Source organism: Protobothrops mucrosquamatus, unplaced genomic scaffold, assembly GCF_001527695.2.
Source record: "Protobothrops mucrosquamatus isolate PMUCROS unplaced genomic scaffold, P.Mucros_1.0 scaffold669, whole genome shotgun sequence".
NCBI classification, from domain to species: domain Eukaryota; kingdom Metazoa; phylum Chordata; class Lepidosauria; order Squamata; family Viperidae; genus Protobothrops; species Protobothrops mucrosquamatus.
Window position 1 is genome coordinate 184,190 of NW_015386957.1, and position 18,722 is coordinate 202,911.

The following is an 18,722-nucleotide window of genomic DNA, read 5'->3' on the forward strand; positions in this document are numbered from 1 at the left end:
ATTAAAAAACAGCTTCCTTTGTTGCACAGCATCATTTCCTTTCAAAGATGCAGTCTCTCTAGTACATTTTATGTGAACACTAAACCCTGTTTACCTCACTTGCCCCACAAAAGGGTTAAGGGGTGGTAGCACTGTTTGATTAATAGACAGCACTGAGAACCTGACCATTTGCATTCCTGGGTCTTTTGGTTTTCCTACCATGATAAGAGAAGGCCAAAGTCCTCTTGCACTGGGCCAAGAGGACAAACAGAGCCTCCCAATGGAGTAGTTATTAATATAAAGCCTTCAGGTTTTCCGAACTGTTGCTCAGCAACTTGTGTTCTTTCACACACTAATCAATAACACTTTTTTTAAATTAGATGACTGAAAGGCCTCTAACTCCACCTGGAAATTGTTGCTGAAACGTAAGTCTTCCAAAATGTTCTCACTAAAGACACACTAGTTACTATGCATTAAAGCTTTAATGCTGCAAATGATGAACAATTCTAAAAAAGATTTTCTTAAAAGTTGCAGTTGAAGGCTATCATTGTATTAAATGTATTATTAATCCAACAGAGTTCGATATTTCCTATTCTCAGTAAAAAAACTACTAACATTGGGTATTGTTTTCTATGTATTATTACTTATAGGATATAAGCTTCTAGGGTATAAGCTTATAGGAATTAGGTTTGCAGAGCTACGTTTATGGAAAAAGTTCTAAAGTTTAGGCATGAAAGTGCAAAAGCAGACTGAGGACCGAATCCATGTGATCATTTGACTGATGGAGACCCCCCCTCCCAAAAAAAGCCCCTGCAGAAAACTAGGAGTGGAGGTGGTTTGCTACATCCTTCAAAAGGTTATGGCTGGTTGGCATCTGAACAGAAACTCTGTATATTGCCAATCATTTATTGCTGGCCCCAAATGTGGTTTTATATTTCAAGGAAAAGTGTTGTTCATTCATAATCTTCTTCCTATGGAGGAGATTCTCCTGTCTGCTGAATTCAAGTTTTGAAAAATATAGCTTTAACCCTAGGACTAGTCCAAGGTAACTTGGTTCTCCACAGCAGAAGAATTGAACGTCTCCCTTTATCTCACTAATATAGGTCATGATTTGCTGGGAAGCATGCAGAGGAGCCTTTCCTGGTGGTTAAGGCCCTCTGGTTTTAAATCATACTCCTCTTTTAATGGCAGCAGAGTTTCAATTTGCTTCATTGTGAGGCTGGAATAAAAGCCCCTTTTGCTTGGATGTGGAATTCATCATGTTCTTTTGCCTATGCCTAAATAAAATACCTTGATAGAAAATCCTTCATCTTTAGTCTATTAATTTATGTGAAAGTAATTTTTCACCAAAAGAGGGAGATCGGTTAAATGGGTTGCCCAAGATCAGTAAAGTTCAAGCACATGGATTCTTTCAAAGAGAAACTTAAATGCAATTTTGACCTTTGGGTTGGAAATAATTGTCTGAAAGATGCAACCTCCTGGGGCTGGTGATAAATAATCCTTCTGCTTCTTTCTCCTCCCAAGTAAAATGGAACTGTCCTGGTGGAAGAGCTACTTCCAAGCCCAGGGCATTACATCATCACTGTAGCTGATAACAGGGAAGCACAATGGAGTGTTAGACTAATAGAAAAACATTGCCTGGATAAGAGAGGCTCCTGACAGCCTGGGATGAGGTAAAAAACCATTGTCTCTCTTGCTGTCAGCTGAGTCACTGAGCGATAGGGAATTCCAGAAGCAACAGGCAATGGAAGGGTCAAAACCTGTGTGGGAAGGAAACCTCTACTGGCTATATTAGAGACGGAGTCATGGATGAATTGATTGATGGATTCACAAGAAGAAGACCCAACTGAAAGACATTTTCAGACCAGCATTATGGATCAATAAATCCCAGACTGTGTGCTCAAACTCTTCATTTAGCCAGGGCAGAGAACTTCATTGGGCCACTGGATGATGTAGCATTCTGGCAAATTCAGCTGGATGAGCAAATTCTTTTGTCCTTAGACTAGACAGTCTGCCAGCTTTCCATATCAGAACCTGACCTGGGCTTTCCTCTCTATAGTCAAAAGTCATACCTGATTAATGACTACTAAGGCTGAGTCTATGCCTAAAGAAGAAAAACAAAAACTAGAACTGATAACTGCACTTCAGACTGCAGTAAGAAGTCCAAGTGTCTTTCTTCTTCAACAGTCCTATATCTGAAACCTCTACTGAAAGCATCGTTTATCTCAGGGATATGCAACTTCTGGACAAAGGCAATAATTAATTTTTTAATGTGATGTCACAGGACAAAATCCAAAAACCTAGTAAATGGTGCAGGAAAAAAAAACAAAATTTGATTTCATTTCATTGGTATATAAAGTTAATTAAATTAATTTTAGATACCACAATGTATTTTCAGTAATTTTCCTCTTCTTTCATTTTAAAAGTTGCTAATACAATTTTTGGAGATTTTTGTGGGCTACAGCCAAGGATTTTGGATGCCATATTCAGCACTTAGGCCCCAGGATTTGCAAGGTTTCCATCTGATAGATGGATGGAAGGCATTCCTTTATTTCAAAGCTATTTACCTTAGTCTCTTATTTAAGAAATGTTGATGAACAGCTCATGTCTAAATAGCAGATTTTGACTTTTTTTTCCAGGCAGGCGATCACACTTCCAAAGAAAACATCAGAGTGCAGCCACCCACATTTTCATTTTCTTCAACAGCCTGTTGAGTCTGCCTAAGTTCAGAGGCATCTGGGTAAATACAGGTAGTCCTCAACTTGTGACCACAATTGAGCCCAAAATTTATGTTGCTAATTATTAAGTGAATTTTGTCCCATTTTATGACTTTTCTCACCACGTTTGTTAAGTGAATCTCTGCAGTTCTTAAAATAGCAACATAGTTGTTAAGTGAATCTGGCTGCCCCATTGACTTTGCTTGTCAGAAGGTCGCAAAAGAGAATCACATGACTCAGGGACACTGCAACCTTCATAAATGTGAGACAGTTGTCAAGCATCCAAATGAAGGTCAGGTAACCATGGGGATGCTGCTATGGTCATAAATGTGAGAAATGGTCAGAAGTCACTTTTTTCAGTGCCATTGTAACTTTGAACAGTCATTAAATGAACTGTTGTAAGTAGAGGACTACCTGTAAAAAGGTTGGAAGAGGCTGGTACTTTGCTTTGCAAGCTCCCAGCATATCTAATCTTCTCTAGTCTCTACTCTAGTCTAGTCTAATCTAGTCTAGTCTAGTCTAGTCTAGTCTATTTAAGTAACTATTTAAGACATGGTGCAGACACAAAAGTACCAGCTATTGTGTCCATTGATGGTGTCATATACACTAAATAATTACTAGCTTTTAGGTTTTTGGTGTTGTCTGAACTTGGTTATTTGCTTGCAGATGTTTCATTACCCAAATAGGTAACATCATCAGTGCAAATCAGTATAGAAATAAACAAGCAGCAAGCCCCACACTCACTTGCATTAATGATGTTATCAACTTGAATAATAAAACATCTGCAAGTAAACAACCAATATTAGACAGCACCAGGAAGTCCACAGTTTAATCCTGAGCTACTCTCTTTTACTAGATTACTACATTCACTTCTACTAGATTACTAGATTTATTCTATATTTTAATATTGTTATATTCTTCTTCATTATATTATTGAATGATCTGGGAAATCTTGTTACTGCAGTGAGGTGTTGTTCTATTCACAGATACACCAAGATTGCAGCGTGCCACTGGGTCCCGCTACTCACAAGGTGTGCCCTGACATTCAAATTCATTGGAATAATTGCATAGGGCTTTCTAGTTTCACAAAGTGTGCACCACTATTCTTATGGGCATAAGGTATAAGACAATATCCAAGGACAAGTATCAAGAATTGACAGCTTCTCACCAAAGTAAACATTGGAACCTTCTGGTTATATGAACATAGCAACTGGTGTTTTATTAATCAAAGTTTAGGGTTATCATGTTTTGGGAACCCAGTTCTTGTCCCTGCCTAGTGTCTCATTTCAGGATCACGACAGAGAGCTCCCCATACCCTACTTTGGTAAACAATCTCATTCTTTCAGGAACCTATCTGTGCTACAAGTGATGTTATAGACTTGGAGTTTCCAATCCCAATCCCAAATAAGTTGAACTTGAGGAAAATATTTGGATGAAAGCATGAAAGGTGGGTGGAGTGAAATAAAGGTGCCCTTAAATCAATCTTAATATGAATATATGAGTTTTACATGAACTTTTTACATGGTGGTGTATTTTTTTTGACAACACAAAAATATTTACCTATTGTCTTGCCTTTTGGGGAGGTCTCCAGCTACATATGAACCACCTCTGACACTATTTGGTTTCATTGCCCAGCCAGGTACTCAAACATTAAACCCCTAACCTGGCTTTTACTTCATCCTCTCTTCTGAGGGTTTCATTTCTTTTTTCTTCAGAACTTTAATTCATTCCCACAAGTCACATAGGGTAGAAAAAGGTGGGGGTCAGGGAGGTATGGTCTTTACCTAGGAGATGAAATAAGCAGCTGGGCAGTTCTTGGAAAAGAACCCACATGTACACAAAATAAATGAGTGCCCAGAATAGAGCTATTTGATTTCTCTTTCCCCCACTATTAATTTATCCCAAAGGAACTGTTTGTCAATGGGATGGATTTGTTTTGTCTCTGATCACCATTGTCATTGTTATTTGCTCTTTCTTGGGCTCTTTCTGAGCTGGACCAGGAAGGAGTCTTCCTTCTCCCTCTTTTTCAACAGATCCTCATCTTCTTCCTCCATCAATGAGACAAAAGCAAACAGCATTTAACAAATTGGGCATTTCCCTTTCCCTTTTGCTCTCATTTCCCTTTGTCTGGGTGTGTGTTTTTGACTCTGAAGTCCAGCTTTTCTTACACAGATCCATCTTTTGAGACAGTCAGCTGCAAAGCTATCTCAAGACATGTTAGTGTTAGACCTAAGAAATGACCACATTTCAGCTGGAAACAACAAAACACTTTAAGATGGATCACCCCAGTTGTTGTGCCCACTATAAGAGAAATATAATTAGAAGGGAGAAAATGTGGAGTAATGGGGCCAGATCCAATCCATTCCACCTTCCCCATGAGCTGACTTGTGTTAAATGCTTAAAAAACAGTTTTCCCCAGTCTGGTGCTCACCAATTATGTTAAGCTGCAGTTCCATTAACCAAACCTAGCCAGAATGGTCAGCTAGAAGAATCCAAGTTGGGAAAGCTTCTGTAATGCTTGGTGTGGGCAACAGAAGCTTAAATCTCAGAGTGAGTGGGTAGCAGAAGGAATGGACTCTTTGCTGCTCAAGCATTTCTCCCTCAAATTTCTTCACTCCAATTACTTTTATCTTTATGAGAATTTACTTCTGGTCATGATACACTACTAGAAATAAAAATACCTGGGAAGGAAAGGAATAAATTGGGGAAGTAGAAAGTATACCCTCTTGCCACATAAGACAAAGGCCTGTCATTCTTATGTCTCAGTGACATTTAGTCAATCTATTAGAATTGATTTGCAGGCTTTTCAGTCAATCTGGGAATAAATTGCTTCAAATAAAAAATAGACTTTGCAGAAGAACATGTATTGGAAAAGCAGGAATCACATGCCTGGAATATTAATTGAATCATCTGGAATTTCTTTGATCCCCTATTCCTGATCTGTTCCCCATGCCTCAAGAAAGAGACAATGTTGGACCAGGAAAATACCTCAACGCTAGTATAGATGCACATTTGGATGTCAAATGGCACAATGGCAAAAAAACCCTTTCTTTCAAGAGGAAGCCATCCAGAGAGATTCAGTTGTATATACATTAATGATCCAGCAGATCCCTATGAGAAGGAGGAATCTTTTCCTTTCTTTTATCAATGCTTGAGAAACAACATCTCTCTGAATTTCAGTCCAGAGCTCAACAACCTGAAATCCAACATAAGCAAGTCATTTCTGATCATGCTGAGATTTTTCCAGAACCACAGTAATTTTCATTCTGATGCTAATTGAAAGGAACAGTTAAGAAGTTAATAACAGGAAAGTTCTTAGATATTTTCCTTCATACTTCCAAATCATTTGGGAAAGATAACAGCCATCCAATTAACCACTGAACCTCTTTTGACACTTGCTTGAACCTGATGGCTTATCAAGAGGAGTATTTTGATCCCACATTGGTCTGCACTCACCTCATCTCAGATCTTAGAATAATCACTCTTGTCCAAGGACATTTCACCTCATCAACTTGGGGAAATATTTTGCAAGGGCTGGAATTCAGACTAAACTTGTCTTTTTGAACACTGGTCTTTCAAGACCATAAAACTTCCAACCAGCTGTTTAAATGAAGGGTTTCTGCTTTTGTTAAGCAGAAATCTCTTGTGACACAGCCACCAAACCTCAGGGAATAAGAAAGGGGTCACTTAAGATTAGGATTTTTTAATGGGACACATATTTATTTAAGTATTATAGTAGGGCTGAAGAAACTGCAATTCTAACCTTTTAATTAGAGAACTAGATTGAAGCCTTTGATTATGACTTATTATTTATTTACTAAACTATATTATAGCTTTACAGCTTGTTTTTATTTCAGGAATTTAAAACACCAAGAAATCCCCATAGACACAATTCTGTGAGATTGATTGGATTAAGAGACAGTTACTGTCCCAAGTCATCAAGTTGAGGGGAGGTGTATAAGCCTGAATCTTTTATTCTTAGTCCAACAGTTTGACATATATAAGATACTAAATCAAGGTTTTGATGAACAGCTTTTTGTGATACAGATTTGTCTAATCATCATAGTCAGAAGTCCTGCCATTTGTTCCTTGATAAACAAAATGAGAGAATATCAGGCATTTAAAATCCCCCTTGTTTTTACACAAGATAACACTCCTTTCAGACTTATAAGCTTCAAATGTCTGAGTAAACTATTTCAAATTCTCTGAATCCATAATATGCACTACTGGACACGGTACTTGAAATAGGGTCTGACTATTGTGGACTATATTAGAAATGGTATTTCTTGAGATTTAGGAACTACATTTTGATTGAAATACAGTATTGTTTTGCAGTCATATCACACTGTTCTTTAACCACTTAGTAATCACAGTATACATACCGGTGATGATATACAAAGGAAAGCAATACTTCTTATATTTTGCTCAGGACGTTATAAATCTTCCCAATTCCAATACTGGTAGTCCTCAAGAACCATTCATTTAGTGACTGTTTGAAGTTACAATGGCACTGAAAAAAGTGACTTGTGACCGGTTATCACACTTATGACTGTTGTAGCATCCCCATGGTCACATGATCAAAATTTGGGTTCTTGTCAACTGCCATGTATTAATGACAGTTGCTGTATCCCGGGGTCATGTGATCACCATTTATAACCTTCTCAGCTGGCTTCCAACAATTATTTACTGTAGGTAACTGTGATGAAGCCAATTATGTAGAAAGATAATAGGCTGTCCTTCACTGGAAGTCTTCCAAGCAAAGGCAGCCACCAGTTGAGATACTTTGATGCTGGTTTAATTACATTACAAACACAACATTTTCTAGCAAAGATGAGTGTGATTCTAAGCCATCTTTTAACCATTGCATACCAAAGATAATAAGTACATCAACTATTTCCAGATTGCTACCATCTTCATACTAAGAAACAAATATGATCATCCTATTCATGAACCAGAATAAGTTATGTTGCTTTTTTTTAATGATTTAGAGAAGACCTCAAGCTATTTTTGTATAACAAGCTACTGAATAGCAACTGAAGCACGCACACGCAAGCGAGATTATTATCTTCAGGCCTTTTTCTAAGAGGCATCAGTTGCCCACTGCTGAAACCAGAACTTTGGATTAGTCTAGCAGACTTCTTGCTTGCTTAATTAAAATTAAAATTAATTTTAGGGCAGCATCATTAATGGCTCTCAGTTAAAGGCCATGAAGTATAATATGTGGGGCACCTTCTTCTTATAGCATCTCAGTTTTCCCTTCTATTTGCAAGTCCCAAGCTTTACCATTATTTTTATTTGATGCTGCCATATGACATTTGATGCACACAAGAACAGATTTCTATCCATCACAGACCTTGAAGAAGTTCAGAGAGGCCCAGCAATTCAGAATGAGAAACATTCCTTCCCAAGAACTCCTCTGGAATGGAAAGGGGAGAAGGAGGTAGAGATAAGGACACTGCTAATTTGTCTTTTTTAATTGGCTTGGAATACTTGAATGAAAGCTGTTTTGTTATCCTTGGCTGAGCCTTGGCTGGCTTCCAACATCTCGAGCTGTGCCAGAGGCTTCTGAAGTGTGAGCCTCTGATAAATACTCTATTATGATTGACTCCATTTCATGTCATTTGGATGGAGTCTAGGGGAAACTGCAGGATTTATTATTACCATATTTTTATTTTGGGATTGGAGTTGGATTTGTGGTAGCCAATTCAAATGAAAGCTACTGAAACCTTTTTGTTTCATTTGTAAAAAAGACCAGTATTTATTTTTATTTTTTTGGTATTCTAACCTCACTGGTTGAATGTATCTGTTCACATGCAAAATATTCCCCATAGAACATATCCAGATTTAAGTTATATACATATTTTAAATAAATAAAATAAACCAAAGAAATCTGGGACACTTCACATCCTGTTCACAACCTGTTTTCCTTGTTACCTTCTGGGAGGAGGCTTCATGGTATCCGTAGCAGAACATCCAGATTCAGCCATAGTTTCATCCCATACAGCATTAACCTTGTGAACTCTCAAGCACCCTCCTTCCATTATATATTCAAGACGGACAGTATTTAATATTTATTTGCTACATATATATATAGGGATGTGGGTCTGTACATATGTTGTTCATAGTATGTTTAGGTGTGTGTCATGTATGTGTTTCACTTTTGAGAGCGGGCAACTAAATTTCATTTTTGATGTGTGCCGTTGTGCCCACAGTAAAAAAAAAAATGACAATAAAGGTTATCTTATCTTATCTTACCTTAAATGTAAGAAGTTGGATTAATGAGAGGTCAAGCTAGGTATAGTATCTTGCTTCTCCTAGTGACAAATGTCATGGTTCCACATAGAGTTTGGAAGCTGCAACACTCTTTGTATACTTATCCAGCAATCTCCTACTGATTAAGTAAGTAGGAAGACTATTTCCAATACTGAGGATCCAGTTAATTGTCAAAGTTATATTCTCATTCTTGAATATTGTCTTCTATTTATTTTTAAAACAACTTTTCCTAATTTTATGTTCTGATATACTGAGCTCTGATTCCTATCTTCCCAAACCAGCATGGCTGATAAAAGTGGCAATATGGCAATACATTTCAAAAATATACTCTGTTTTAGGAAGGTACAGTGCTTTTATTAGAATCACAAAATTGCTGTTACTTGGCTACTTGCTATTTAGATGTATAATTAATCCATAATTATAGTAAAAGGTTTTGGTTGTAAGGTCATCCTGATTCACCCTTCAGAGTGCCTACATACATGCTGATTAGAAAATATGAGTTATCATGCTTAAAGAGAAAAACAAGCCAACAAAATAAGCTGTGATGCATGCTACCTTGCTTGTGAAAAATAATTACTTTAATTTCCTGTGCTCCTCTTTGGCGGCTGGAGTTTTTAGAAAGCTTTACTTCCCTGACAGTAAAGTAAGGCAGTAAAGAAACAATATGGATACTTTTTAAAGGACAGTTAAGTCAGCTCATAAGCATTATGTTAGTGAAGACAAGAAAAATCTTTTCTGCCTTTTCCTTCTAATACTGGCAAACAGAGGAGATAACAGGATATACTTTTTTCTAGGTGGTGTAAAACTTGGGGTAGTTGATCCCCTGTGATATCAAAATCTATGCTAGAATGCTACAATGCCAGTATCAATGCACCATCTTCAGGTTGCATGTCTGTACAATGATAGAATACTCCCCTTCTCTTGCCCTCCATCCAAACCTTTGTTTGACTATCTTTCAGAAGTCCCATTACATTTTCTATGCAAGCTGGCTTTAGTAGGGCGTAGAATGGGATGGAGTCATAATTAATCTGATTTAAATTTTTAAGGTTTAAACAAACATGTATATACGGTAGCTGTTTCTTGCTACGTTTTAACTTAAATTGAATTTCATTTGGGGATTTGAAATCTATTGTTTCTCCTTGTTTATTTCTACCAGATTACAGCCCTAGAAAGTTTCTGGCACAGATTATGAGTGGGAGAAGATGACAAAGAAGAAAAATAAGGTATAAGAATATGTTACTATTGCCAAATAAGGAATCTGCATCTCAAGAAGCCAAGCAGAGCCATAACTCACTTTTTCTGGAAAAAGTAAGCTTTGATTCACAACTGGAAATAAATTCTTTTCTAGAAGACATGAACATTTTTTAAAAAAAAAAATTGATATGAAAACTTGTAATGTGAACTGCATTATTTTTTATGAACTGGAATGAAAAACATTTTCTGTTTTAGAGTGAGATAAAATGTTACAGGTGTTAATTAGATACCTCCTATGTAAACAGTGCTTTTATGCAGTCCATATTTTGTCTGATTATCGGAATACCATCCCCACCTCCTCTCCTGCCTATAAAATCATCTTTATCCATCCATACCTAAGTGTATGTGTGTATATACATACATATATATACACATAGATATTACTGGAATCCATTGTGCATTAGTGCATTTAGCAACAGTAGGAAATTATAAGTGATATACTGCCCCAGTCCTCCCTAACCATGTACCTGTATCTTTGGTTGTCCGACATAACTGATAAGAAGTACTGGGGCATGAGTGCCAATGGCAAGTCTGTTTTTTTTCTAGGAAACCCATTTTCCATTCAAAGTAAATTTCTAGGAAGCTATTCTTCAAAATCCTTAAAAGGCATCTATCGTAATGTCTTGCAACATGTGCATGAATTTCATGGATTAATTGAGGAACGAATTAAAAGGCAGACAGTTAATCCATTTCGCTCCCCCCCCCTTTTTTAAGTGATTTGACAGCCATAGTCATTTTCTGCAAGAATCTGACACTGTTTACATGCTATTTGAACTGATCACCAGACTTTCTATCCTAAACCCAGCAGGATGTTTGATCTTTTTTTTTCTTTTTCTTTTGTAGAAACATGAAGCTTACAGAAAAAAAAAATCCTGTCCCTCCGAAAGACAAAAAAGAGAAGAGGTCTGAAATTTGCTGTTCACTGAGGTACTTTGCTACAGTAGATAAGGATAAAAATGTGTTGAAGAGCCCAAGCCAGGTATTAATGATAGTATTTTTTTTTCTTAACGTTATCTGGACCAAAATGGTTAAAAGGTATTGGTTGCTAATGCAGCTCCTGTCATTATTCTGGAATATTGTTTATATTTCAGAGATGTGGATAAAGTCTTCTGTCACTTCTGGCACCACTATACCTCCTGGGAGATTATGGGAAACTGTGGCTGACACTGGCCAAGTTAGCTTTGATGGACATTGTAGAGAGGCATGGTTCCTGTCAAGAGGAAGGTCATGTGGGGAAGAGAGAAGAGGGAAGATCTCAAAAGGGTATTTAGGGTATTTTTAGAAAACTTCTAGAGGGAATCTTCAGTTCTGAGACAGCTTTGCAAGAGGGATTCTTAAGGCCGACTCCTTCAAAGTACAATGGCAAGTCAGAACAATACAACATGATACACAAAAAATGAAATCTATATTATTATGTTTCTGGGTTTGTTTTTCCTTACTCATTTACAAATGGTCATTTACTGACAATAGTCCAGATAAGCTACAAAAAGAAGGGAGAAAAAGACATATTCATGCTAGGTATAATTAAGCTGTAACCAAGTTATAGTGGTCATGGCAACAAATTTGTTTGTGAGTAATCATTCCATCCAATCATTCCATCATATGTATGTATTTATGTACATACGTGTATTCCTGTAAATGTACAAACTGTTTTTCACTATGAATTCCAAAGAAGCAGTACAAAATAGGATAAAAGGGCAGCACTGTTAAAATGATTAAGCCACAACATTGCAACATCTTAAGATCAAGATAACAAAAAGAGATAACACGAGACTCAACAGCATAAATCCAGTTGGATAAACAATTAAATTTTCAGCAGGCACTAAAGTTTTCTAAGACTTGGCATCATTTGCAGTTGGACTGGGAGGGAATTCCATTTTCAGAATGTTAGAGTAAAAAAAAAAATATCTTTTTTTTTTTAGCTTGCCACAGCCAGTGAGCACTGGCCAAATTTCAGTGGCGCCATCAAGAGTGCAACAGCATTTTAATGATGGGTCTGATATTCAAGGTAGAAAATTATTCAGATTAATTAGGTATCCAAGTTCTAAGCCACAGAGAGCTTTATTATATGTCAATAGAAGTACTTTGAACATAGATCAGTAACAAATTAGTGGCAGAGACAGCTACTTATGCCCTCAGAAACTAGATAGAGCCTCCACATATATACAGAAGCATATCCAGCTGTATACAGGAAGCTTTTCACATGATTTGAGAAAGAAAAATAATGCTGACTTTATTACAGTTGGGAGGATTGTAATCTCTGAAGGTGTTGGAGTAGATCAGTGCTTTTCAACCTTGGCCATTTTAAAACGCATGAACTTCAGCTCCCAGAATTCCCCATCTAGAGTTGAAGTTGAATTCTGGAAGTTAAAATCCAAACATCTTAAATTTGCCAAGACTAAAAAAAAACAAAAAAACCTTGAATAAATGCTTTCATAAGAGGTCACTGACTGTACTGGATGATTTTTATGAACACTGTAGTCCAGCATTTTTATAAGTTAAAATCTGGCTGCAGCCTATGTTAGTACAAAGCAGATGTATATCAGATCATAATCTGATATCCTCTAGAACAGTGTTTCTCAACCTTGACAATTTTAAGGCATGTGGACTTCAACTCCCAGAATTCCACAGCCAGCATAGCTGGCTGTGGAATTCTGGGAGTTGAAGTCCACATGCCTTAAAATTGTCAAGGTTGAGAAACACTGCTCTAGAACTTGTTTTTATTTTGCTTTCAGATTCCAGCAGTCTACGGACCCTGGTGCTATTAGATCATCAGAGATAGTGAGCAATGCTGTTCCTGCATAGAGCAACCTTTAAACCTTTGGATCTTAAACATTTATACTTATAGAGAAGTCTTTATATTCAACTCTTTGTTCAGTTTCATTTTTTTTTTAATGTGGGAAGAAACAAACTTGAGATGAGCCCAACTGCAGTCTGAAATGATAGAGCTCTGCAAAGGCAGCATCTTGCCAGCCATGTGATAGGCTGTGAGAGATCATGCAGGCTCAATAATGGAAATTACTTCACACATTTTTAAAAATGACACCACCAGCTCCTGGAATGTTTTCTGGACTTCCCAGTGTCTAACTTACGGTTTTAAGATTTCCTGATGGTCTCTCATTCTAGGACTAAAGCTGAACTGGCTTAGTGTTCCTTGTGGTCAACCAAGCTTGGCCAGATGCTGCCACCTATTGGAACTGCAGATTAAATGTAAACCTCAAGATACAACCCACACCACATAAGTTTTTCACCAGTGGGCCTGATTGTAGGTGAAAGGTGGGGCAGGTATGTTTTGAAATCTTTTCAGTCCCAGGCAAAGATTTTTTTGAAAAAAATCTCATGGATTAATCCTTTTTAAAAACATGTAAGTCCTTCTAAATTTTTTACTGTAAATTTTAAGCTTGTTTTCCATTTCCTAGTTACATAAGGTTGGAAGTGCTTCCTATATGCTACCTAGGTAACTTTTAGTTAATGTTGGACGTTTTGAAAAAAGCATGCAAATACATTTTTAAAAAAAATCTCTGTCTACTCTAACATGAGAATAACAGGAGTGGAAAGCTTTCACTCAATTTTTTGTAAATGCCCCTTCCCCATGAAGTGCCGCTCCTGTCACCAGCAAGACAAATTGGAACCTGCCCCTTCACAGATCAGAAACAAATGGCCACACTCTTGACAGGATGTAGTAATAAGGAGATTAATTCACCTCACAAGTGGCTTCTGAGGGGAAATCCTTAACTCAATTGGAGGAAACCCATGGCCAGCAAAATTCTGCCTAGTTTTCTTCTGCTTCAGCCAAGCTCAGCATTTTGCTCACACAAATGATATTTTTTTCAGTAATCTCCAAATGTTTATTATTCAAGCAGAGAATGTTTTGTTGGAATTAAATTAAAGGTAAATCTACCCTCATATTTCTCCACTCTTGCCACTTCAGCCAACTGAAGTTACCATTTATGTGGTAACAGATCACTTGGCATTGCTTCACCTGCATGTTTTCCCTACCTTTTATATTCATTCATTCATTCATTCATTCATTCATTCATTCATTCATTCATTCATTCATTCATTCATTCATTCACATTAATAGATTCCTTTGGGCTGTTCATTTTATTAAGGTACTTATATTTATGCAGTATATGTTCATCTGTACATACTTCCTGTGAGGTTTGATTTGTAGGTTTTTCTGTAGTTCATCAAAACCTGCAAAAGATAGAAGATTGATGGTAGCAATCCATATAACCTTTTCTTCACTTGCATTTTCAACAGTGGGTGCAGACCAGATAAATATATGTATTAAGTATTAACTTAGTGTGCCATTTCACTTTTACAAGTCCCTTCACCTTTAAAAAAAACTATGAAATTCATTGTCACAAGATGTGTTGACAGTTTAAAAGTGTTTAAATTATTTTGACCATTAGTTCATAATATATTAGGCTATAGTTTGGGGTCCAGGTGGGCAACATGCATCTGGATATATTTGCCACACCATTGTTTCTGTGTCCAGCTTTTGGGCTTTCTGGGGACATTACTTGAAGAAAAGAAGATTAGGGACTAGATAAATCTTTGTCTTAATCCAGCTGAGCTCTTAGAAAGTTTTGATGTTTAATGAGTTGCTGCTGGTCCCTGATAGCAATGAAGGCAACATGCAAGGAGTCAATTCATTATTGTGTAGAAGATTTTACCACTGCATGTTCTAGGTAAGTAGTATTACCATTAGTACACCCAGATTTATAGAGTTGGAAAAGAACTTGGAATTACTCTAGTCCCCCTCCTCCAATGGATGTAGAAAGCAGGTTGTAAATGCAACCCTAATAACTAGCTGGCATTTGCCAGAAATGGTATAACTACTATCATTAAAGATCACACGTTCGATTTTTGCACAGCATTCAATACTAAAATGTTTTGCATAATGTATAACCTACAATGTCCAATCATTGGTTCTTGTTCTGCCCTCTGAGACATCTGTTCCACCTTCAACAGCATAAATCCAGTCAGCTTTTTCACATGCCCCTCATCAGTGTTGGTTTCCGGGCAATAACTCAGCAGTTCAGTACATGCTATAGGGACAAAAGAGCACAGGTTCAGTCCCTCCTGTAGAAATCCAGGCAGCGACTGCCAGTCTGTTTCAGCAAATCTGGCCTGGAATATTCTAACTCAGTACAAAGCAGTAAATCTGTCACCAACTGTCAGCTGATTCTGCTAGAGTCTTAAGACATAGCTGGCTATTGATTTTGTTCATCAGTGGACTGAGGTTCATTCACCAATGGCTGCATATGCATGCATCAGTATGGATTTAATTTCCCAGCTGTTCTATTTGCCTTTGTAATCAAGATTTGTAACATGCCTTTCATTGACCGCAAGACTCCATGGCCTCCCCCTCTCTCCCATGTAAGGAGTCAAGGCTTCTTAGCTGGGGCTGGTTGATGCAGGTTACTCCCCTCCTTATTTCAACATCCCCCCCCCTGCTGGGTACAGGACAGTCCTGCCAGAAGAGGTGGGCAGACATGGGAATTGGATGCAGCTGTTCTTTGTTGTTACCTTGAGCCTCAGAGAGCCTTCTTTCTCTTTCATGATTTAGATGTGCTCAGCTTGTTTTCTCCCCAAAGCACACGGGAGTTGTCCAAGAACTGGAGGAGGATTGCTGAAGGGAGGAGGCTTCTGGGATGCTGAGGCACACAGATGGCCAGATCCCATGGCCTTCACCTTGCCTTGCAGCTGAAAATGCAGGGAGGGTGGCCTTCCAGATTTAGTTGGGCCTGTCCAGGTTGTAAAACAAAAACAACCTGCTTAGCTTCTGCTGACGCTAATCAGCCTAGCAACCTTGTAAAAGACAACTTTGCACAGCTGCCTGTGTTCTCCAAACCTACAAACAGTGAATGATATAGCTACGCTGGAGGCCCAGCTTTGTTATTCTGCTCCATACTTCCTCAATCTGATGCCCTCCAGATGTGCATGGTCAGGCTGACCGGAGTTCTGGGAATTGAAGCTCCAAAAGATCCAGAGGGCCCCAGCCTGGGGAAGGCCATTCTCTACATGTTCCAGAGGAAGCAGCAAATTGCCAGCCTCTCCACAGACCCTTATTTGGCTTTCTTCTCTATTCTTCAGGCTAACAATGTGCAGCAGTGACTATTAGCACAAAAAAGAAAGAAAGAAAGGATTTGATTATGGAGAATTCTTATAAATGACAATATTTCTATTCAATTGATGACAACTGTACTGGATATTCTGGGTGGAAAAAGTATGGCTCCCAATAATCTTTTTGCTATTTCCCCAAGTGACTGAAGGCACATGTTACTTTTTGGGGGGTGGGATGGGGAGGAGGGAATGGATATGGGAGATTTGTAGGGGGAGGGGTTACAGGGCAAAACGGTTGCCTTATGTTTTGCAGAAATATAAGGCACTATTCTAACTCAAAATGCTGGAAAAAACCTTAAAAATTAGATCCTTGGCCCACTATTTTTTTAGATTCTAGTCCTTGGCATGCCATGCAGGACCAGGTGTAGGCTTTAAACTGCTGAAGGCTGTGGCCTTACACTTTTCAGGTTAGCACAAGAATATGCAGAATCTGAGCCACAGACCCTTATATTGCTATTAGTTAGATTCTCTCTTAGAAAGTTGATGAAGCTGGATGCAGTGAAGGCCCAAAAGAAAGAGGAAGTGCAGGATATTGGTGAGGGAGGAAGTAATCAATTACAAGATGAAATCCCAGTCACATCAAGGAGAGGGCAGTTTATACAAACTGCCACCAGAGTATGAAAGATCAGAGCATAACTGGCCTTGGATGTAGCTTCTGCCGAAGTCCATTGTCTCCAGAGATGGGTAATACATATGCAGGGTTTTACCTCCAAGTGACCTCTTCATCCTCTGCTTTATCAACAGGGAAGCAAATCCTGTGATGGCATTGAGGACCAACTTGCATGCAGTCTGAAGGTCACAAGGAAGAGAAATGAATGTAAAATATTAGTTGGTTGTGAGGGTTGAAAAGATAGAAACATAAGGGAATATGACAACGGGGGGGGGGAGGGCAGTAGAAAATCTGGTGCTTTCCACATCTTGGAGACTACTGTTTTCTTAAGTTCTAAGTAAAGGATCCAGTGAGAAGATCTTGTATAATTTTTCATCTGAAAACATCTGGAAGATAATAGGTTGCATTTCTTGTAAACATGTTTGTAATAAAGTCATTGGGCACTTACTTGTTCCTGGGAAGAGATATGAAAATGTTAATGTCATTCTTGAAATTCTACGGCTGGTGTCATGAATATTTGGGCCTTCATTTATTGCTGAACTACATTTCCCAGCAGTCTCAGCCAATGTGAATGAGAATGAGCTATGCTTGGAATTCAGCATTATCTAGAATCATACATCCCCAGCTCCTATCCCAGAGCCTTGAAATGTGATGTCTTCATAGCCAAATACAATCAAATTATTAAACAATTCTGAAATTACAAGAGCCATGGTGGCACAGTGGTTAGAATGCAGTACTGCAGTTTGGCAGTTCGATTCTTGACAGCTCAAGGTTGACTCACCCTTCCATCCTTCCAAGGTCAGTAAAATGAGGGCCCAGATTGTTGGGGGCAATATGCTGACCCTGTAAATTGCTTAGAGAGGGCTGTAAAGCACTATGAAATGGTATATGTCTAAGTGCTATTGCTATTGCTATATGTCTCCTTTTCAAATGGGAAATTTATTAATGCACTCCACCAATACATAAACCAACTAGCTTATGACATAAAAATGGAACTCAACACATACACATGCACGGTCTGTGACAATGTGATTGGTTTAAAAAATGTGGCTGAAGAGCATTGTAATTCTATCTTCAAAACTCATTATAATATACCCAAACTGGTTAGTATATTTCCAGGAATATCGCCAAGGATATTTTTTTTTGGTCCTTGATTTTTCACACACACACACACACACACACACACACACACACACACACACACACGACCAAAAGAACAAAAATTTGCTCAAAATAAAGCATTTGTCCACAAGGAGTAATGAAGTTCACTCTATTCATTACATTGATAGAGCCAGTTCACAAGCTATTACAGGAAAGTTATGGATGCTACATCAGTATGGGTAAATGTCTCTTGCACCATTTCGTACTTCTGTATTAGAAAGTTTAAAAATAAGCAAGACAGGAAGAAAATTGACTCGCTTGTGCTGTGGTGCTGGAGAAGGCTCCAACGTATTCCTTGGACAACTAAGGTGACCATCAAGCAAGTACTGGAGCTCATAACACCAGACATGTCACTGGAAGGAAAAATCTCAAAACTGCGTCTCACTTACTTTGGCCATGTCATGTGGTGCAATTCACTGGAGAAAGCACATATGTTGGGAAGAATTAGTAGTAAAAGGGAATCAGGCTGCCAAAGAACATGATGGCTGGATACAATCAAAGCTGACACCAGCCAGAGCATAGAAAAATATCAAAGAAGCAGTGCAAGATAGGAAGATATGGAGAGACCTGGCCCAAAGAATCACCAAGAGTTGGAC